This window comes from Cetorhinus maximus, chromosome 4 (assembly GCF_964194155.1).
Source record: "Cetorhinus maximus chromosome 4, sCetMax3.hap1.1, whole genome shotgun sequence".
NCBI classification, from domain to species: Eukaryota; Metazoa; Chordata; class Chondrichthyes; order Lamniformes; family Cetorhinidae; genus Cetorhinus; species Cetorhinus maximus.
In genome coordinates this window covers 44161759-44185631 of record NC_135882.1, presented here as the reverse complement: position 1 = coordinate 44185631, position 23873 = coordinate 44161759, and positions in this window count along the sequence as shown.

The window sequence follows — 23873 nt, the reverse complement described above, 5'->3', positions numbered from 1 at the left end:
GAGAGCAATAAATCATTTATGCATATTTATAATGAATAGATTACTATATTTGGAAACCACGTGAAAATGAATGACACGAGGAAGAGTCATATCTGTTCTGAGATTGAATCCTTCTGTCTTTGATTCTAGGCGTGGGGCTTAGTTCTTAGACAGACTGTAGACATACTCTGGTATCTGCTTAACCTTTGTTTATTAGTACTACATTTAAACGGTTTACTGAATAGGCACATAGCTCTTAGGCATGGTTCCAACCTCTCTCTCTCTCTCGTCTAATAATAACTGACTATGGGGTCATTGGGACATCATCATCTACGTCATACATTAGCATATCCCATCTGTTAACCCTTGATACTACACCTCTCTGCAAGTATGCCATCCTACTTTTTAACAATAACATGAAACTATGCCTTTAACTATTTACATTATATTTCTGTAACTCCCTTTTTTAGAACTACATATTCTACTCAACTCCAACTCCTATTCTTCCCTCCCCAAATCACAGTGCTGGGGGATTCAATCTCCCTCAGTATTCTGAGCCCTGAGGGAAGTTGTCTTAGAGACTTGAGAGCTTTCTTCTGCATCTGGTAGGATATCATCATCTGCAGAATAGGACAACGCTTTAGCAGCATTGCTGTCAGCATAGCTGGGAAGTTGAGTGTAGGTTTCAGGGTGACTGAATTGCAAGGACAATGAAGACTTTTCAACAAAAGACTGATCCAAGAGAGAAGACTGAAGAAAATGGACCTGTGGACCCTCTGGGACCAGAAGAGAAGAACTCAAGATACTATGAGGAACTTGTTGCTCCCTCAAAGGACTCTGGGAAGAAAAATTCAGAAGAGGAATGATCTTCAACTCTTGGGAAGACTATCACAGCTGTATCACCTATTGCTGCATCAAAGACTCAAAAGGCTTTGAAGATCTGAGATTTCAATGAACTTAGACAATGAAGGTAACAATGACCAACTTGCTGTAAAACTGTTAAAAAAAGAAGAGATGATTTCCCAATGATTTTTCAGGAGGACGCATCTACCTTCTGTAGGCAGTGGTAAGAGAGCCACACTTCTCTCTGTACGAGGTTGCTCCACCATGGGCAGTGGGAAGAATTGCTGAGAATATGGATACAAGACAGCCTAATCTTCTGTAATGAGACAAATTTCCTGTAGACAATCAACTCTGGGACAAGGTTGTGCAGGATTCTGCAACTTCAGAAGTGCTAAAGATTCTGCTGCAATTTCTGCGCTGACCTCCAGCTCTGAAGAGAAGACTTTCAGCAGGGACTGAAGTATGGGTGCCAATTGACTTTCACCCCGGGAAGATACCAGCTCTTTAACAGTGTGATCCTCCATGGATTCTAAGTTGGACTTAAACGAAGCATTCTCCGTGGGAGAATCTTCATGAACTATAGGTGATAAAGTAGACAATACATCGGTAGATTTAGTGGAACAAAGATCTTGGATCCTTGGGGCCACCAGGTTGAGAAGGATGAGGAGGGATAACTTACCTTTATGATATTTACATAGGATGTCATAGGATGTGACTATAATAAGAGAAATTTTGGTACTGTGGCAGGAGTGGAAACCAGAATGAGCTCTGGGAAAGATGGGCATGAATTTGGGTGGTGACAACACATTCAAGAACATTGGGGACGAAAGGGAAGTTGGGATGGGGCAGTAATTTTCAAAGATGGAAGGGTCGAGGGTTGTTTCTCGAAAGGATCTAGTGGTGACAGATTTGAACGAGAGAGAGAAAACACTTTGAGGAGAGAGAACCATTAGCCATGTCAACTAATGTTGGAAGGATGCTGTGTGGTCAACATTTTAGTGGGAATAGGGCTGAGAGAGCAGGGTCTTATGAACAAGATGAACTCGGAGAGGGCATAAGGGGAGAAATGAGAAAAAGTAGAGAAAGATAAAAATTCAGGGCTAGGACAGTGAAGCCTGAGAGCACCACTTCCCAAAGCATTTTCCAGTGCCACTCCATTTTAACAGTTGAAAATTAATGCAAAAACAAAATAGCAATAAAACAGCAAAATATCATTCAGTATATACTTATTAAAGTTCACTTATATTGCATAATAAATACATCATAAATATGTAAATCTGTTTTTAAAGTATTTTGTAAAAATATTATTGTTTTATATATTCACCAGTCCATGATTTCATCTGAGCTGCTCCAGCTCATGGTCCTTGGCCAGGAAGCAGCAGAAGCACAGTTTGAGGATCCTGAGGTGTCTGATGTTGGAGCCCAGGTTGTTCTGCAGCACCAGGGCGATGGGGTCAAGCTCAGATTGGCTGCAACTCAGCAGCTGAGGCATTGCTGCAGGCTTGATGGTCAGGGTCGAACTTTGAGACTCAATGAAGTGGCCATAGGCAGGTAGTTAGGGCAGGAGCCCATGGTCAGGAGAGAGATGAGAGACAAGCAGGGAAAGGGCAGGGCTGGACACCGCCTGGGCCTTGTTGGTACAGGGTGCAGTCTCAGAGGAGGGGACCTTGCGACCTGGTTCACTGTTTCTGTAACCCCAGTTGGAGTCGTGACCCATAGTTTGTAACTGGTGTTTTATGCAATGGGCTCCTTTCAGATTTGTAGGCTAGCATTGTATGGTGGGGGGGGTGGTGAAAGAGGGGTTCATCAAGGCTCTCCGCATCAGTAGGAATACTTAACTCTCCTTTCTCATGGACAAAACAAAGCAGGGTGAGACCTTTGCCCATATATCAAGTTTCTGTTAGATGCAAGGTGCCATAGATTGCACCTGCATGAGTTCGCTATGACTAGCCTAGCATTTCTATCCATCAAAAAGGATTCCACTCCCTCATATACAGCTGGTTTCTGTCCAAAAGCAGCATATGATACAAATCTGTGTCTGGTATCCTGGCAGAAGTCATGGCTTTTATCCTATGACAGCCTCTTGCTGCCTTTATTCCCATCATTTCAACAAGTTACAGGCTGGTTACTAGACATGGCTCATGACCCTGGATAGGAACCCGGATCAACTGCAAAGCACACCTACAATGAGAGCCATGATGACATGAGAAATGTGATCAAGCATAATGGGTATCCAGGTTTGCCATTGTCTGGTGCACACTCTACAAAGTTGCCAAAAGTGGCCAACCTTTACTATAACCTGGGCAGCAAGACGAGGAGCAGCAAGTGGAGGAGCATGATAAAGAGGAGGGGCGGCATCGGCTATCAGTGTCTCTAGCTGCCTGAGCTGTGAAGGTTCAGCTGCAGGTTGCAGCAATTCCGTGTGGGCAGTTTGGCCCAGCTGGGGATGTGACTTGTGATTCACCATATGAAGGTACCTCCTTCAGTTTAGCCTCTCAAGTGCGCATGGTGCCAATATCTGAGCTGGTATTTGTAGAATGAATTGTTCCTGCACTAGCTGGCCTAGTAACTTCCACGTTCTTAGTACCCAAAATGAGGGACAGGGTTAGCTTGTGGCGTGGAGTAAAAGCAACGAAAGAGACATCAGTGGGGTAAGCATCTGAAGTTAGTCATGCAGAATGTGTAGAAGTAATAATGGAAAAAGAGAATTGGGTGTGAAGAAACCCTGCATGATGCGTCCTCCAGTATGGCTGTGACTCACCCTTTGCCCATGATGGCGAGTACACTTTCTTCGAGTGGGGAAAGAGGGCGTATGTGCAGACTCTTCCTCCTCTGGTGTCAGCCTGCTGTCTGGAATTGTATGTAATCTTCTCCTGCAGAAAAGAAAGGAGTGTGTTAGTGAGAGTTTTGTGAGGTGCTTGTAGAATGTCTGTTATGGGCAGAATAGCTGGTTGTCACTATGTTAGACGTGTGGTATGGAGAAGTGAAGGTAGGAATGGGGGTGAATATGAGGAGCAGTAGGTGTAATGAAAGTGAAGTATAATGCACTGAAGGTTAGTGAGTAAAGGGAAGTGGGGGAGTGGTGTATTCTGAATATTGTGAATAGTGAAACTGCAGATGGTTGAGGTGTGAGCAGATAGTAAAAGGGCAATGTTTCCACCTTGACAACTCTGGTGAACACGGAAATTGAAATTCATTTTTCCATCAGTTTGCAGATATCTCGAGTAGGCTGATCGTGCCAGACCTTTTTTTTAATTTAGTATTATCCTCCAACAAGGCAACAGTCTCATCAAACTGCCCATCATTCATCATCCCCTGTCGCTAATCTACATTGGTCCCTGGTCAGCCAATGCTTCCAATCTGAAATATTAATTCTTGTGTTTAAACCCCTTTATGGCCTTACCTCTCCCTATCTCTATGACCTCTACCAGTCCTGCAACAACCCTCAGTTCCCCTGACTGGCCTTTTGTGCATTCCCCCCTCCCTTTACTCCATCATTGGTGGCAATGCTTTCAGCTGCCTAGACCCACACTCTGGAATCCCCTTCTTAAACCCCTCCATCTCTCTATTCCGCTCTCCTCCTTTAAGACCTTTGTCATGATAATAGTTGATTGTGGTAATGGACTCCAGTATTAGATACTATATACTACGCTGTACTAGATAGCAGGTCACCTGACTGGGGAATTGAAGGTCAGATAGCACATGTTGGATCTTGCCTTGATAGAATTCAGTTACTGCAGAGATATGTGTTTATGTTAGGAAAATGTGTTATCAATAAAGTTAGCTTAGCTACGCTGTCAACAGCCTGCGTGCATCATTGAAACAAAAAATGACATGGTGTCAGAAGTAAACTAAGCATAACAATGGAGGTTCTGAAGCCACCGACAGAACTTAGTTTGGAGGGAAATCTCGCCAAAAACTGGAGGAGGTTCCGGCAATAATTCGAGCTGTACCTCACAGTGACGGGCAGTGATAAAAAAGACCCTCAGGTACAGTCTTCCATCTTTCTTCACTTAGCAGGGGAAGCAGCCTTAGAAGTCTATAACACATTCACGTTTGAAAGTGATGAGAAACAAAATGACTTGGAAGAAATAATGGAAAAATTCAAAGCCTTCTGCAGCCCTAAGAAAAACATCACGTATGAAAGATCCCGATTTTTTTACGTGCACACAAGGCAGTGACAACATTGGTCAATATGTAACTGAGCTGAGAAAACAAGCTAAGTTGTGTGAATTTGGAGAGCTTGAAGAATCATTCATCCGAGATAGAATAATTTGCGGAATCGCAAACAACACTTTTGAGAGAACGGCTTTTGAGAGAAGTTGATCTCACGCTGGAGAAAGCAATAAATATCTGCAGAGTAGCAGAGACAATAAAATACCAGATTAAACAGATGGCAGAAGATTATAAGCCGCACACAATCAAGCAGTTAGATGCAGTTAAACAGAAACAGCCCCAGGAAAGAACAAATAGACAGTCTGAAAGTAAAAAGAACAAAACTACTATTAAAACAATGCAGCCGATGTGGAACAGAGCATTTACCACATAGTTGTCCAACCTACAGAAAGAAATGTAAGATGCTAAGATGTGTAAATCGAAGAAAGCGCACACGATTGACACAGACACTGAAACTGAACTTTTTGTTGGTGCAGTAACAGCAAATTCTAAAGAAGACGAATGGAAGATCGATTTAAAAATTGCCAACATGAAAATGAATTTCAAGCTTGACACAGGTGCACAAGCAAATGTCATTCTCACAAGCCTGTATTTTAAGATGAAAAAAACTAACAAGCAAAAGTGAAGCTGGCTACTTATACAGGTGAAAAAATTGCAGTCGAAGGGAAGTGCACACTTAAAGTAAACTACAAAAAACAGTCTCAAGCACTTCCATTCATAATGGTGAAAACTGATGCAAAACCCATTCTTGGAATCAAAACTTGTAAAAATCTGAAGCTAATCAAGAGAATAATGACTGTCATCATTTATGACATTCTGAGCGAGTATAAAGATATGTTCCAGGGGATTGACTGCCTAAAAGGAGAACACACCATCAAGGTTGACAATACTGTGACACCCAAAATACACCTGTCCAGGAAAATACCAGTAATGCTGAGGGACCGACTGAAAGCAGAGTTGGACAGAATGCACTTCACATCATCAAGAAAATTGAAGAACCCGCAAAGTGGGTGAATTCAATTGCAATTGTAGAAAAGTCACATAGGAATCTGCAAGTCTGTCTGGATCCCAGATACCTAAACCAGGCAGTACAAAGAGAGCATTACCAGCTGCCCACAGTAGAAGAGATCACGCGTAAGCTAGCTGATGCTAAATACTATTTAGTCTTGGATGCGAGTTCAGGCTTCTGCCACGTCAAGCTGGATGAACGCAGCTCCTATCTCTGTACCTTCAACACACCATACAGGTGATACAGGTTTTTACACTTACCTTTTGGTATTTATTCATCTCCGGAGGTGTTCCACAAAACAGTGAAGCAGCTGTTTGAAGGGTTAGAGAGCATGGAAACCTATATTGATGATGTGCTGATCTGGGGAGCCTCATGAGAAAACATGACCACGGACTGAGGCAGGTGCTGCCCAGAGCTAGAGAAAGGAACCTCAAGTTGAAGAAAGAAAAGTGCAAAATAGGTCTCCTTCAAATCAAGTACTTGGGACATATGCTAACAAATGAAGGACTGAAGCCGGACTCAAGTAAAATTGAAGCAGTCATGAACATGCTGAGATGTTTTTGGGAATTATTTTATGTCACAGCCATAAATGCTGAGCTGCTCAAATCCCAAAGGGAAACTTGTAAAACAGTTGTGGAAGTTGTTTCAATTTATATATATTTCAAGATACATGCTTTGAATTCAGTAGTAATAAGACCACCAAGTCTTAGGTTTCTTACAAAACTAAATTAAACGTTTATTAAATAGAAAAAATGATTTTAAGCACATATATAGGTTTACAAATTACTACTATGATAACTGCTAGCTTCCCCAGTTAACCTAACTCCCAGTTACACCTCCATTAAGGCAACAGTAAAAAACATATATTTTAAAAGACCCAGGCAAAGTAACACGATATCCTGAATAGTTGAATTCAGAGTGAGTTTTCTTAACTTCAGTTCTTGCAGACAGTAATTTGAGGCTTAGAAGTTACAGGCTTTTCACTCTTGTTAGATCTTAGAATGCCTTCCCTTGCCTTATCCCCTTATGTCTTATCCCCATTATACATATTTTCCCCTTTGAATGCAAATTCCCATTGTTTCACTATGGCCTGAATTTTTCAGTCGGTGTGTGGGGGTGGGCCTGACATGCCTGCACGTGAAATGATGCGCGATGACGTCGGGTGTGTGCTCCGACATCATCGCGCCACTGTCTTGCAATGTTTCGTTTGGCGGGCACGTACCGGAATCGGCTGTGCGCCCGCTGATAACTGAAAGGCCTATTAAGGTCATTAACGAATTAATTAATGTAATTGTTTATGCTGCCCATGCAACCTTAAAGTTGGCGGGCAGGTGAAAAGGCCAAACGGCCTGCACGTATTTTAGGAAACTCATCCACGGGTAGGATGAGATTTCCTAAAGCTTTTACCAATTAAATTAAAAAATTTTCTTAAATATAAAAAATGTCCCATCTCATGTGACACGTTCACATGAGATGGGACATGTTTAATTAATTTCCAAACCATTTATTTATTTCAAAAGCACTTCAATCTCCGAGGTGGTTCCATGCCTCAGGGAGATTGAAGAGCTCTTTCGCGTGCCTGCCGACTAAAAATTTCAGGCCTATGTCTTTGGACTTTACCTCTCTAATAATAAAATCTATCATAGTACCGGTTTTACCAGTAACCTTTGGGAAAAATAAACACACTGTTTCTTAACTTCTCCTGGCTAAGTGAAACATTTCACCCCCTCTTTTGAATTCAAGCTAGTCTGGTTTATTTAAAAATGCTAATGTTCCCTTTACACCTCACATTCTAAAACTTCCCCCATGTTTACCTATTTAACATTTCAAACCTAGCTTATCTTTTGGTACATCAAAGTCTTCAGACCAGCTGCCTTTAATTCAATTAAGTCCCACACACACAGACTCATAGACACAGACCTCACTATTACTCTACTTTATGATAAATTCCAATAATATTATGAAAATTATTATATCGTCCTGACATCCCTTCCTTATTAAAATTTGAACCGTCATAATTTAAAAAGACAGCTTCATTTTCTGAACCCATCTTACATTACCTCCTATACTTATTACACTATTACATTACCAGATGCATGTATTAACATAATATATATACAAATCCTTGGTATCAACATAAACCATTCCTGTCAAGGTTCTAAATGTCCAATTTTTCCTTTTAGCTTAAAACTCTTGACAATGCATCTGCAATTAGATTTTCTCATCCCGCCTCATGTACAATCTGTAAATTAAATGGTTGCAGTAATAAACTCCATCTGAATAGCCTTGCACTTCTGTCTCAAAATTTGTACAGAACCTTTAAAGGATTGTGGTCTGTATAAACACTTGTTTCTGATGAATTGTTTGCAACGTAAATCTCCAAACGCTGCAATGCTAACACCAAATCCAAAGTTTCCTTTTTGATCGTTGAATATTTTCTCTGTTGTACATTCAACTTTCATTAAAAATACCCTATCAGTTTTTCAATTCCAGTGTCGTCGTCTTGTAACAGCACGGCCCCAGTGCCTATATCGTTTGTGTCAATGGCCAAGTTAAATTGCTTGGCGTAATTGGGTACTGCCAAAACTGGAGTTGTAGTTAATAGAGTTTTCAAACTGTCAAATGCCATCTGACACTCCTGTGTCCATTGAAACTTCTTGTTCTTTTTTAATAGCTCAGTCAGTCAGAGCAACCACTCAGCTAAAATTTGGTATAAATTTCCGATAAAACCCACTCATGCCCAGAAATCTCAAAACTTCTCGTTTTGTTGTAGGCACGGGGAAATCAACGATTTCCTTGACTTTCACATCTCTCGGAGCCACCTTACCATGTCTAATGATGTGGCTTAGATACGTAAGTTACGCTTTTGCAAATTCACTTTCAGCCAAGTTCATCACCAAATTAGCTTTTTGTAATCAAGTAAATAATTCTTCCAGATGTTGTAAATGCTCCTCCCATGTCAGACTGAAAACTGTCAAGTCGTCAATATACACAGCACAATTGTTCAAACCTGCATTTATTTTGTTTGCCAGTCTTTGAAATGTTGCAGGTGCATTTTTCATACCAAACTTTAAAATGATATAGTCATCTCACATCACAAAAGCTGATATCTCCTTTGCTCTCTCCGATAACGGCACTTGCCAATATTCTTTTGGCAAGTCAGCCTTTGTGATAAATTTGGATTGTCCCACTTTCTCAATGTAATCTTCCAACCGTGGTATAGGATATAAATGTGCTTTTGTCACTACATTCACCTTTCGATAATCTACTCACAGTCTTTGTGTTCCATCCGGTTTCGGTACCAGCACAAAAGGTGAACTCCAGTTACTGCAACTAGGCTCAACGATATTGTTTTGAAGCATGTATTCAATTTCTTTATGTACTTGTGATAATTTTGCCAGATTTAATCTATAAGCATGTTGCCTTATCGAAGATGAAACTTTTACAGACATATATATAGCTATGTATAGCTAAATTTGCCCTCCCCAACTTATTTCCACAAATAGCTTCGTGTGACAGCAAAAGCTTCTCCAAATCACTTTGCCACTTGTCTGGAAGGTAACTCAATATTACATTTAAATTTTCAAGTACCCCCTCATTATCCAATTTGATTAGAGGAAAATCAATTTCAGATCCTGCATTTCTACCTCTTTCTCATTATCTACCACCACTAACACCTCCTTTTGGTCCTAATCCCTATCAAAGTACTTTTTAAGCATATTTACATGACACACACTCTGCTTCTTTCTAATTGGAGTATTTATTAAATAATTTACTTCACTCAATTTCTTTTCAATCCTGTAAGGCCCACTAAACCTTGCCTTTAATGAGTCACCAGTACTGGTAACAGAACTAGTACTTTCTCCCCAGCAACCAAACTACGAGCTGTAGCTTTCCTGTCTGCCTTCGCTTTCATCACTTGCTGTGATATCTTTAAATGTTCCCTAGCTAACTCAGGTGCTCTATGCAATCTTTCTCTGAAATTTAAGACATAATCCAGGAGAGTAGTATCTGAATTTTGACCCACCAGTTTCTCATGAATCAATTTCAGTGGTCCTCTCACCTCATGACCATAAACTAGTTCAAAAGGACTAAAACCAGTTAATGCATTAGCAGCATCCCTAATAGCAAATAATAGGAATGGAATTTCCCCATCCCAATCCTGTGAATAGTCCTGAGTATACGCCCTCATCATAGTTGTTAAAGTTTGATGCCATCTTTCCAAAGCCCCTTGTGACTCAGGATGGTAAGCTGTTGACTTAAACTATTTTATCCCCAAACTATTCATTACTTACTTAAACAGCAGTGACATGAAATTTGAACTGTGATCTGATTGTATTTCCTTAGGTAAAACATATCTTGTAAAAAAATTAGTTAACTCTTCCACAATTTTCTTTGTAATATTTCTCAAAGGTATTGCTTCAGGAAACCTGGTAGACACATCCATTATTGTCAGTAAGTACTGATTTCCACTTTTAGTCCTACACAATCAATCATGACCCTAATAAAAGGTTCTTTAAATGCTGGAATTGGAATTAAAGGTGCCAGCTTAATCATTACTTGTGTTTTCCCTATCACCTGACATGTGTGACATAATCTACAGAATTTGACCACATCCCTATGAAATCCAGGCCAATAAAAATGTTTTTGTACTTTTGCCTGTGTCTTTCTAATTCCTAAATGTCCACCCATTGGAATTTCATGAGCAATTCTTAGAATCTCATTTCTATATCCAAATGGTATTACAATCTGATGCACCTCCCTCCAGCTTTCATTTGCTGAAACATTATATGGCCTCATTTTCTCATTAAAACATTACCCTTAAGGTAATAACATCCTGGTATACATTTTGCCTCTGTTTCTGAGCAAGCTGTTTGAAATAACTGTTTTATTTGCGAATCCTTTTCTGTAACTCCACTACATGTCTTGAGTTAAACACTTCAGCTACATTAACTCAGCAGGCCTGACAGCATCTGTGGAGAGAGTAAAACAAAGTTAACATTTCGAGTCTGTATGACCCTTCTTCAAAGTTGAAGCGAAGTGGAAATGTGATGAAATTTATACTGTTTAAGGAGGGGAGGTGTGGTGGGGCAGGTGGAGCTGGGTAGAAGGCCAGCGATAGGTGGGGATAAAGGAGGGATTGACAGATATCATGAACTAAAGGACAAAGAGATTGTTAATTGTAGTGGTTAGTGCTAAAAAAGATGCTAATAGTGGCGTAAAGGTAAGAAAGCAGAATGTGATTCTAGCAGAACAAGGGTAGCATTGTGTGAAAGAACAACATGGAACAAGTGACAGATGGTCCTGTAGGGGATGGGGTGGAGAGAGGAGGACGATGATGGGGAAAAGAAAGGATAGAAAATGCAATAAAAAAATGACAAAACTATGGATAAATGAATAAAGATAAAACAAGTGGATAAAAAATAAAAACGAATGTAGAAGAAAGGGGAAAAAAAAGGAGTGAGGATGGAGGAGAGAGTTCATGGTCTGAAGTTGTTGAACTCAATGTTAAGTCCAGAAGGCTGTAAAGTGCCTAATCGGAAGATGAGGTGCTGTTCCTCCAGTTCGCATTGGGCTTCACTGGAACATTGCAGCAGGCCTAGGACAGACATGTGGGCAGGAAGGTGTGTTGAAATGGCAAGCGACCAGAAGTGGGTCATGCTTGTGGACAGACCGGAGGTGTTCCACAAAGCGGTCACCCAGTCTGCGTTTGGTCTCTCCAATGTAGAGGAGACTACATTGGGAGCAGCGAATGCAGTAGACCAAATTGAAGGAGGTGCAAGTGAAGCGCTGCTTCACCTGAAAGGAATGTTTGGGCCCTTGGACGATGAGGGAGGAGGTAAAGGGGCAGGTGTTGCACCTTCTGCGATTGTGTGGGAAGGTGCCGTGGGAAGGGGATGAGGTGTTGGGAGTGATGGAGGAGTGGACCAGGGTGTCCTGGAGGGAACAGCCTCTCCGGAATGCTGACAGGCGGGGTGAGGGGAAGATGACGCCTCCAGTACATCCAGCACTTTTTGTTCTTGTTTCAGATTTCCAGCACCTGCAGAATTTTGCTTTTACTTCAGCTGCATTGTCGTCCAGTCTTTCTTCCTGAACAATGTTATCAAACATAGTGCCAGCTAATTAGAATTCCACACCTCTCTGCCTTTGAACTTCCTGTTCTTCTTGTTTCAACCAATGAGCCTGTGATCTGTTATCACACATTCTGGAAACAATCTAGGATACCCACTCTGCAACACTTCTGTTGAAAACACTTCTACAAGCTGCTCAGTTACCATAGGCATCACCCACATCTGGGACCCAGCTATATCATTACCCAAAATAAATTGAACCCCTGCAATAGGCAATTTTTCCACTAAAGCTATCACCTCATCTGTTTTCCATTTATTCTTTAAATTTACCATCCACAATAGAATAGGTTTAGCATTCCCATGAACCCCATTTATTATCACCTGCTCCTGCAATACTCCCTTTGAACAACAAATGTCACTACCCACAACATTAAGGATTGACTAGCCCCTGTGTCTCTTAAAATTTTAACTACTCCACCCTGTACACATGGAAAGACTTTCCCTTCACACACAAAATCTTTAAACATTTCTGCAACCTGCTCCTCAGAACTCTCTTGTGTAAACTTGAGGAGCATATTCCCACTTCTTTACCTATCACTGATTCTTCCTATTTTATCTGTACACAAACCACTGGTATTTCCTTTGCCTCAGAACCCACAGCACTTTTACTTACAGTACTTTTCTGCACCCCTATAATTCCAACAGATTTCCCTTGCAATTTCCAACACACTGACTTTGTGTGCCCAACTTTATTACAATGAAAACACCTCCATTTTCAAGTGTCACCTCTACCTTCAGCAGCTTCCTTTTTACTCTGAGAAAAACACTTCCTGGGAACTTCCACCTACTCCTCTTCCCTGACTACCTGCCTTCCTTTCACCTTCCCACTTTCTATCCTTCTCTGAGTTAAAAGGGTAATGAAAGAAAGGTTTAGCACTATGAACTAATTCATAATCATCAGCTATCTCTGCTGCTTGTCTTACTGGTTCAACCCTCTGTTCCTCCACATGAGTTCTCACTACCGAAGGAATTAAATCTTTAAATTCTTCCAAAAGAATTACTTCTCTAAGTGCTGCATATGTTGTCTCTATCTTTAATGTGTGTATCCACTGGTAAAAATTACTTTGTTTTACTCTCTCAAACTCAATATAAGTTTGTCCAGGCTATTTTCTCATATTCTTAAATTTCTGCCTGTGTGCCTCAGGAACCAACTCATATGCACTGAAAATAGCCTTTTTTTAAACCACATCATAGTTCACTGATATTTCTTCTGACAGTGAAGCATAAACCTCAAGTGCTGTACCCACCAACCTGGATTGTAACAACAATGTCCAGTTTTCCTGTGGCCATTTCATCTGTTTAGGTATCTTCTCAAATGAAATCTCTTTCCTCAAACTTTGGAAGAGCTTCTTTAAATTTAAACATTACCCCACTGGGTTCTGGTCTGGGAATAAGTCCTTCCTCACCTTCTTGTGTCTATTTTTTAACTGTCAGCAGTTTAAGCTGGAATTCTCTCTCTCTCTTTCTCTCTTCTCCTTTTCTAACCTTGCTACTTCTAATTCCCTTTCCTGTTTTCTTTTTCTCTACTGCCTTTCTGCTTGCTCCTTTTGAAATGCCCATTCTTTTTCTACCTTTTCTTTTTCTGGTGCCGCTAGTTCTAATTTTCTCATTTGCAACTGAATTTGAGCCCATTCCAATGAACCACCCCTTGGAGAACTCAGTCTCTCAGGTATTCCTTCCAATTTCAAATGCTGTGCTATGCCTTCAATTATATCTAATTTCCTTACCCTTGCAGGTAACCCTAATTCTAACTTACTCACCAATTCCATCAACTTACCTTTATTTACCTTTTGTAAACCAGCCAAAGTTATAACTTCAACACCCAGACAAGACTTAGCAACTTCCAATATTGCAGTCTCACCACTTAAAAAAAATCTCACACCAACGCCTGAATTCAAAGTGCTTCTTGCACTCATAACTTTAAGATTCACCAACTCCAAACCAATCTGCAAAGAGCCCGCAATTTTGTTATGGCACAGCCGATGGTAAATGCTGAGCTGCTCAAATCCCAAAGGGAAACTTAAAACAACTGTCAGAACTGTTTTGCAATTTGTATATGTTTCGAGATGCATGCTTTGAATTCAGTAGTAATAAGACCACCAAGTCTTATAAGTTTCATCCAAAACTAAATTAAACCTTTATTAAATAGAAAAAAAAATGGTTTTAAGCACATACATAGCTTTACAAATTACTACCATCATAACTCCTAGCTCCCTTAGTTAATCTAATTCCCAGTTATACCTCTGTTAAGGCAACGGTAAAACAGTAAAAGACCCGAACAAAGTAACATGATACCCTGAACAGTCAAATTCAAAATGAGTTTTCTTAACTTCAGTTCTTGCAAACAGCAGTTTGAGACTTAGAGGCTGGAGGCTTTTCACGCTTGTTAAATCTTAGAATTCCTTCCCTTACACACAGCCTTTTCTCCTTTATACATATTTTCCTCTTTGAATGCAAATTCCCATTGTTTCACTATGTCTTTGGACTTTACCTCTCTAATAATAAAATCTATCATAGTACCAATTTACCAGTAATCTTTGGGAAAAATAAACACACTGTTTTTTAACTTCTCCTGGCTAGGTGAAACATTTCACCCCCTCTTTTGAATTCAAGCTGGTTTATTTAAAAATGCTGATGTTCCCTTTACAGCTCACATTCTAAAACTTCCCCCATGTTTACCTATTTAACATTTCAAACCTAGCTTATCTTCTGGTACGTCAAAGCCTTCAGACCACCTGCCTTAAATTCAATTAAGTCCCACACACACACATACACAGACCCATAGACACAGACCCCACTATACTCCACAATAAATTTGAATAACGTTATGAAAATTATTATATCTTCCTGACAGAATGGTGTCAATCTTGGGAAATTCATTCTGAACATGTCAGACCTGACAGCATCTCTCAGAGAACTTCTCCAAAATGATGTGGCATGGCACTGGGAACAAAGTCACCAGGAAGCTTTGACCAGTCTGAAGAGAACATTGACCCAGGCACCAGTGTTAAAATATTACAATGTCAGTCAGCCACTTAAGATCTCAGTGGATGCTTCAAAGACTGGCATCTTGCAAATGAAGCACCAGTGGCATATGCTTCAATGCAATGACTGAAACACAGCAACGGTATGTCCAAAAACAGAAAGAAATGCTAGCAATTGTGTTTGGCCTAGAATGTTTCCTCCAGTTTGACTATGGCAAAGCCTTTGGAAGCTATACTTAAAAAAAAACCCCTGAACTGTGCACCATCAAGAATCCAAAGATGCATCTGCAGAAATAACAGGTCAGAGTTAAATACAAACCGGGCAAGGAAATGTACATCGCAGGCACCCTGTCACGTGCATACATACCCATCACGGAGGAAGAGGATAAAGAAACAGAAGCACATTTCACATGCTGACAAAGAACTTACCTGTGGCTGTAACCAAAGTGGATGAGATCAGGGAAGCGATCAAGAACGATGCCAACCTGAGAAAATTGCAGCAGATTGTGCAAACTGTCTGGTACACACATCGGAGCAGAGACTCTTCTGCTGTACAAGAGGACTGGAACTTCCGTGAGGAACTTCATGTAGAAGGAATACTTTTCAAGGGAGAAAAGATCATAATTCCTGCAATACTGAGGAAAGAAATGCTGCAGCGCATACATGAAAGTCACCTCAGCATAGAAACATGCCGGAGAAGAGCTCGGGTTGTAATGTATTGGCCTGGAATGGAGCACAAATTGGGGAAATGGTGAATGCGGGTGCAGTGTGCCAAAATTACAGTAAATCACAACAAAAGGAACCACTTCAATCACACAGTGTTCCAGAAAGGCCCTGGCAGAAAATTGGAGTGAACTTGTTCACATTTGACAACATTGAATATCTACTAGCAGTAAATGATTACTCAAAGTTTTTTGAGTCTGTGCTGCTAAGTAATGACAGTAAGAGCATCACTGTAATAAATTACTTAGAATCAATTTTGGCCGCCACGGCATCCCTGAATGCTCATCTCAAATAATGGTCCGCAATTCTTAGGCACTGAATTTCGCAAATTTGCACAGCACTCAGAGTTTTGCCACACTACGTCAAGTCCCAAATATCCACAATCCAACGGAATGGTGGAATGTCCGTGCAGACCTAAAAACACCTATTGAAGAAGGCAAAGTGGAAGAGACCCCTATCAGGTTCTGCTGGATTTCAGGAATACTCCATTAGAGGGCCTTGGATCACCTCCAGCATCGCTCCTGATGCGGAAAAGACTAAGAACTAAGCTTCCAACTGCGCTCAACTGTTATTTCCACAGCCAGTGAGCTACAGTGTGCAGGGCCTGCTCAAACTGAGACAGCAGAAGCAGAAACAGTGCTTTGATTGAGGCGCACGACCTCCGCCTGACCTGAACATGGGAGAGATGGTGACAATTCAGCATGAAGGGATCTGGAATCCTGCTGTTGTCACAGGAATTACAGGAGAACCAAGGTCTTACATAGTGCAGACTCCAAACGGACAATACAGGAGAAACCGGAAATTCTTGCGGAAAACAAATGAAACGCAACCCTGCTTTGAACCAGGAAGTGTAGCTGAAGATCAAAAACCAGAATGCACCAGTAAAGCAACAGATAACCAGACAAAGCCTGAGAGCCCTGAAAGCTATCCAAGGGCTGATAGTGACACAGAGCTGGAGAAGGCCCCTTGTCCTTCAAAATCACTTCTGTCACCATTCAGAACATCCAGTAGAAGAATTGTGAAAAAAATCAGAGATACAGAGATAAGTAAAAAGCAAAACAGACTGATCATCACAGAGTGAGAATGAATAGGTAAGTGATTTTGTGTACTTGAGTTTGTTTTTTTTTGAAAAAAGGGAAATGTCATTATAATAGTTGATTGTGGTAGTGGAGTTCAGTATTAGATACCATACAATACTCTGTACTAGATAGGAGGTCACCTGACCTGGTGATTGAAAGTCAGATAGCGCATGTTGGAGCCTGTCTTGATAGAATTCAGTTACTACAGAGATATGTGTTTATGTTAGGAAAATGTGTTATCAATAAAGTTAGCTCAGCTATAATGTTGATGGCCTGTGTGCATCATTGAAACAAAAAACAAGACAACCTGCTTTAACAACCACTTCTTTCATCAATCTTTTGGCCACACCCCCCCCATGTCTTCTTTGGTTCAGGGTTCATTTAAAAAAAATAAACATGCCTCAGTTAAATGCTTTCAAATGTTTAAGCGTTTTATAAATGCATGTTATTGTTGATTGTTACCTGAAATCCATTCAAGATAGCTGCATACAAATCATAACTTTATTGAATCGCTTTTCTCCCTGCAACTCTTTCATGTTGAATGCCAGCAACAGTGATTTTTCTCAATCCTGCTGGTTTAGGGTGGGAGTTGGTGGAGTTTCCATCTGTCTGCTCACTTTTGGCAGCAATTAGTTTGTAGTCTGACAAGTAACAGAGCCAGAGCAATGTCAGATCCACCACTCTGCCTTGGTGTCTAATTTACATTTCCTCAGCTCACTTGGAGCTGCATCTCATTATCACCTGCAGGTGTGAGGTTAGGTGCAGCACAGAGAGAGCGAGAGAGAGAGAGAATCACATATGTTAATATAGAGAATCTTAATGAAATTTCCTCTGAATATTCTTTCATCATTACTCTTAGAATGTAAATTAAACTTTCTTGGGGCCCTATTTTACTTTGTAAAGTTTATTGAAAAACTAGGTGAGCTAGAAATTATTTTTTGTAGCAATAAAGTTAGTTATATTTAACCTGTGTGTAATTTTCCTCGATTTACTTGTTACCAGATTGTATGTGCCCTTAAGAGCACACAGTGGGGGAGCCAATGAAATCATAACCCTCAATTAGCCTAACCAGTCTGTGCTAAAACTGTTAATAACCACTTTGGTATTAAAATAGCTCAAGTTAGCAAAATACAGCAGCTTGCTGAGTAATGGAATATAGTAGCAGTTTGGGAATGGCTTTAGAGTGTAGGAGAGAAAATATGTGCCATAATTGAATAAAGTTCACTCCTTCCAAGTGCGAGGCGGGATGTGAAAGAATGTGCCTTTTATACCCAAGGTGCTACGTAAGCTTTTTGTTTGTGTCATCACTGTTATAATATAGGGAAATATAGCAGGCAACGTGCTCGTGGTCTCTGTGTGTGCTAGGTCATTTAGAACTTGCCAACTAATGTCATCAAGAAGACAATTAAATATCTGAAAAGCATGAAAGCATCAAACTCGTAAATATGCATTTATAAAAAAAACCATTAAAAACCAACCCTCAGTGAAACTGGTTATTGGGTTGTTTGTACCCTCCCCTAAAATCCAACAAAAATTTTTTTGGCGAGATTAGCATGTATACTGGGAGCCTGAACTTCATTTGAAGTATTTGGTTGGAACTTCACTTTATTGGGTTATATGGTATTTATTTACTATAATTTCTGTAATTTTCTTTCTTTCTTCTATATATATATATATATATATATAGCCATGATCTTTGTAGCATGCGAACAGAATAAGGACCTCTCTAAGATGTTCATAGATTAGGGTTGCCAGCCCTCCAGGATTGCCCTGGAGTCTCCAGGAATTGAAGATCAATCTCCAGGGCATTGCTGTGTGCAACCCTGGAGAAAAATCTTCGGGACATCAAAAATGTTTTTTTCGTCATTTTCTTTGAACGTTTCTCTTTACCAGATATTAAAATATTGAAAATGGGGAAAAAGAGCTGTTTGGCTGACAGCCAAGCATTATCCAATTGGGTAAGGAGTGTTTTTGCCTTCTTTAGGCATAGGAGGGCAATGCATTACAAGGATAGACGTGTTGGCCTGATAATGGCTCGAGTGTGGGAGCAAGTCATGTGATGAAACCTCCAGAAATACATTTAATCACAGTTGGCAAACTTATCATTGATCTGACTAAGGCTTTTGATACAGTAAACTGGGAAGGCCTGTGGATGGTTCTGTACAAATATAGCTGCCCTGAAAAGATGATCAGTGTCATTCACTTGTTTCATGGCGGCATGATGGCCAGCGTAATACCAAGTGGTACATCATTGGATGTCTTTCCTGTCACCAACACCACCAAGCAAGGCATTGGCTCCAGCTCTATTTGCCATATACATCTCGGCCATGCTCCAATATGCTCAAAGATCTTGACACAGGAGCGCACAATAAATTCAGGACGGCAACCCCTTCAACTTGCAAATGCTCAAGGCTTGCACAAAGGTTACTGAACAGCCCCTGAGTGAACTCTTGTTCGCAGATGACTGTGTTTTCATAGCACATACTCAGGAGGACATTCAGCTACTTGTTGATTGCTTTGCCCTAACCTCAGAACACTTTGGCTTGACAATAAGTCTGGAGAAGGCAGAGACCTTGTATCAACCCGCTCCTGGCCATGTAGGCCAAGACCCCACAGTCACTATCAACAACACACCCCTCTGTTCAGTGCAGAAGTTTTGCTATCTTGGGAGTATCCTCTCCTATAACACTAAGCTGGATGACAAAATCAACCATCGCCTGGCAAAAGCAAGCTCAACGTTTGGCAGGTTCACTCACAGACTTTGGAAAGATCGTGGAGTTTGCCTCAGAACAAAAATCAAACTACCGGGAAGTGGCTCTTACATCACTTCTTTATGGGTGCAAGACTTGGACAACCTACTGGCATCACATAAAATAACTTGAAGCATTCCATCTTCACTTTCTGAGATTTATTTGCAATATCAGGTGGCAGGACAAAATCCCCAACAATGAGGTTCTTGCAAAGTGCTGCATACCTGGCATTGAGAGCATGTTCATCAGAAATCAACTTTGCTGGGTCAGTCATGTGGTTTGCATGGAGGATTCTGCATGTCAAAGGCAGTACAGCTGAGCATGGGAACCTGCAACACAGGACATCCCAAGCTTAGATATAATGACATTCTGAAAGCCAACTTCAGAGCTTGCAAGCTGGATCCCAGTATGTGGGAAAAAACAACCATGGACAGACTCAAATGGAGAAGTGTTTGTCATCAAGCGATTTCGACATTTGGGAACAGAGTCAAGTGCCTTCAGGACAAGCGAGCGCTGTATTTACAAATTGGTTATGCAAATCGAGTCTGTTACCTTTCCACCCAAGTGGGATGAAATGCAAGTTGTATATTGTGGTTGGCTGGCAGTCCTCCATTGTTTTAATAGGATTACAGTTTATTGTTTTTAAAAAAAAAATCCAGCCAGGAAAAGAAGAATTTTAAAAAGCACATCCTCGTAACACTTTCGCACTGTGTGGAATGAAATGAGATTCACTCTCATTTCTCACTCTAGGTCAGCTGACTGTAACATTTGGAAGAGGGCTTCCAGTTGTTCTAGGTGACTTTCCCAGGTGTCACTGTACGCTAGTAGGCAATCTAAGTACACTGCACAATTGGGTAAGCCTGTCGCTACCCGTTCATCAGCCTTTGGAAGGTGGTTGGGGCATTTTTGAGTCCACATGGTATGACTCGGCACCAGAATAACCCATCTGGACTTAAGAAAGCCGATATCTCCTTCATTCAGGTGGTCAAAGGCACTTGCCAGTATACCTTTATTAAGTCTATCTAGTGATGTCTATGCAATCTTCCAGGTGGAGGATTGGGTAGGAGTCAGTTTTGGTTACTGCATTAATTGTTCGGTAATCAACACAGAGCCTTGTGAAGCCATCCAGATTAGGCACAAGCACAACTGGGGAACTCCAGCTGCTGTTATTGGGCTCGATTAGTTTGTGCTCCAGCATAAATTCGATCTCCTCCTGGACCTGGGTCAGTTTTTTTGGACCTAGATGGTAGGGATTAGGGATCCTGTTTAAAGGGAGCGCTATCTCCCACATTCACAAAACGTAGAGCCAGAGTGGCTCATCTCTACAGATGCTGTTAAATGTGATGTGGGTGAGTCCCTTGTGGAGAACAGAAGAAAACCCAGTTCTTTATCCCAGTCGTGACAGTACACCCGGATCATTGTCTTTAGGGTCTGGTGGTGCCATTCTAAAGCTCCTTGTGACTGTGGATGGTATCCTGAGGATCCTAGCTGTGTACATCCAGGTTACCCATGACTGCCTGGAATATTCTGGACATGAAATTTGAGCCCTAATCTGACTGGATCTCAGTCCATATCAGGTAAAGGATTGTGTTAATCCTTCCATCACTACCTTGGCAGAGATAGTTCTGAGGGGAATGGCCTCTGGGAATCGGGTAGCCACATCCATAATAGTAAAAACATACTGGTAGCCCCGTTTTGTTTTCAGCAGGGATTGCGCACAATCCACTATTGCTGAAGGGTTCCCCGAAGATGGGTATGGGAATCATAGGCCCAGGTTTAATTGCAGGCTGCAGTTTCCCTACTACTTGACTGGCGTGGTAGGTTTTGCTTAGCCTCACCACATCTTTGTGGAGGTGTGGTAAGTAAAAATGCTGGCTTATGTGGGCTTGAGTTTTTCATATATTGTCTGGCCATCGGGATTTTATCAACTAGCCTCAACATTTCCCCTTGGTACCCCGGTGACACCACTACCTGTTGGATCACTGTCCACTCCTCATTTGCAGGCCTGTGAGGGGGTGCCCATTTCCTCATCAGCATCTCATTTTTAAAATTGTAGCGCTCCCTGACTCCCTCCGCTTCAGCTTCAGTTTGGGCAATCTGTGCTAACTTGTTGAGTACTGGGTCAGCTTGCTGAGCCAGAACCAAGGAAGACCTACTAATTACATCTTTTAGGGCCTTCCAAACTCCTGAAAAAGGTTTTGTATAACTAGATGGCAGGTTCATTTACCTGCAGTGCCTGTTTGCCTCCTCTGACTTGTTTGGGGCTTGTTTGGCCATAGACTGGGTTACCACAGTCAGGAAAAATGCCAGGGACTTTCTCCTGCAACTGCTCTGCCCTCTGACCTTGCTCAGCTTCTCTAAAACCACTGGGGACGCCACCACCAGGTCATTGCCAAGGAGCAGGTCGTCCCCGTCCACAGGTAAACTAGGGACAAGTCCCACGGTCACTGGCCCTGAAATAAGGTCACACTCCGGTACACCCGATATAAAGGTATGGGCATGTATTCTCCCTTGATACCCTTTTACCTGTACATGCCTGTACTGCACTCTCTGGTGGGGGATAGGTCATGCCTCTTCCCACCAGTAGAGATATGCTGGCCCCAGTATCCCTCAGTATGACAAAAACAAAATACTGCAGATGCTGGAAATCTGAAATAAAAACAGAAAATGCTGGAAAAACTCAGCAGGTCTGACAGCAACTGTGAAGAGAGAAACAGAGTTAATGTTTCAAGTCCGTATGACTCTTCTTCAGAGCTGCCACTTCTCTCCCAGGAATGCCTACCTCGAAGGAGTACTGCTCTTCCCTCAGTGTGACTATGGGCTTACTTCACTCTAGGGAAATGGGTATACCTTTCCTCCTGACACAAAATCCTTGTTACTCTCAGTGACTTTGTTAGTCACAGGAGTGTGCATACAGGGACTTGCTGCTGTGATCAGAGCCACAGGCTGGTCTGCTATGTTCGCTGCCTGACTCCCCTTTTCTGTGTGCCCCAATAAATCCTATGGGCTTTCCCCGTAACCTCCAACAATCAGCACGAAGGTGTCCTGCCTTATGGCAATTGAAACATCCAGGCTTCTGAGCCTTACTCCTTTTCTCAGCACCATCCTTTCTAGTCTGAGGAGGAGTCTTTGTGTTTCCAACCATCCCTTCTCTCCCATGGGTGCTTGGCTTCCTATCGCTCTCCCACCTCCTATCCTATTCAGGTTATTGGGGGTGATTAGGAAAGAGTTTCCTTTGGGATGAGGGCTTGTGGACAAATCTCATAATCATCAGCCAGAGTTGCTGCCTGCCTGGCCCTTGCCAATTTCCGTTTCTCTATGTGAGTTTTTATGTGGAGAGGGAGTGAATTTTTGAACTCTTTGAGGAGCATTATTTCTCAAAGGTTTTCTCCCAAGGCCTTGCCCTTAAGCTCTTGTATCCACTGATCAAATGCAAGCTGCTTAAGCTGTTCAAATTCCATATATCTCTGGTCCTGTTGTTTTCGGAGGGTTTGGAATTTCTGACAGTACACCTCCGGCACCAGTTCATATGCACTTAAAATAGCATTCTTTGCTACCACATAGTTTGCCAAACTCTCATCGGGCAATGGGGAGTAAACTTTGTGAGTCTTGCCCATGAACCTTCTTTGAAGTAGCAGGGTCCAGCTTTTTACTGGCCATCCTACTTGAGCCAATCTCTCACAAGAGATGAAGAAGGCTTCCACCTCTTCCTCATCAAACTTAGGGATTAAATGGGCTAACTTGAATAACTTGGTACTCAGACCTGAGCTAGGGGTACCTTGAATGGGCACAGAGGACTTTCCCCTACACAGTTCACACATTCTTATCTCCCTTTCTTGCTGTTCTCTTTGGAAAGCTCGTTCTCTCTCCTTTTCCACTCTCTCTCTCTAGCTTGGAATTCTACCTCCAAACGTTTCTGTTCTAGCTGTAATTTCGCTAGAGTAGGCTGTCTGCTGGAATTTCTCCAGGTTCGCAATTCAATTCTCTGGCCACTCATTTCAAAATTTCAGTTTTCCTGGCTTTTGGGAAAAACTCTAACTCCAACTCCTTAGTCACACTTTTTAAGCCCTTAAAGGACAGAACCTTTAAATTATCAAAAGTAATTTCCATCTGTCCTAGAAAGGTACTGGCTTTGAATGTGGACATTTTTGTACTTTAGTATTGTAAACCCAAGAAAACCTATAGCAGCTTTAAAAAAA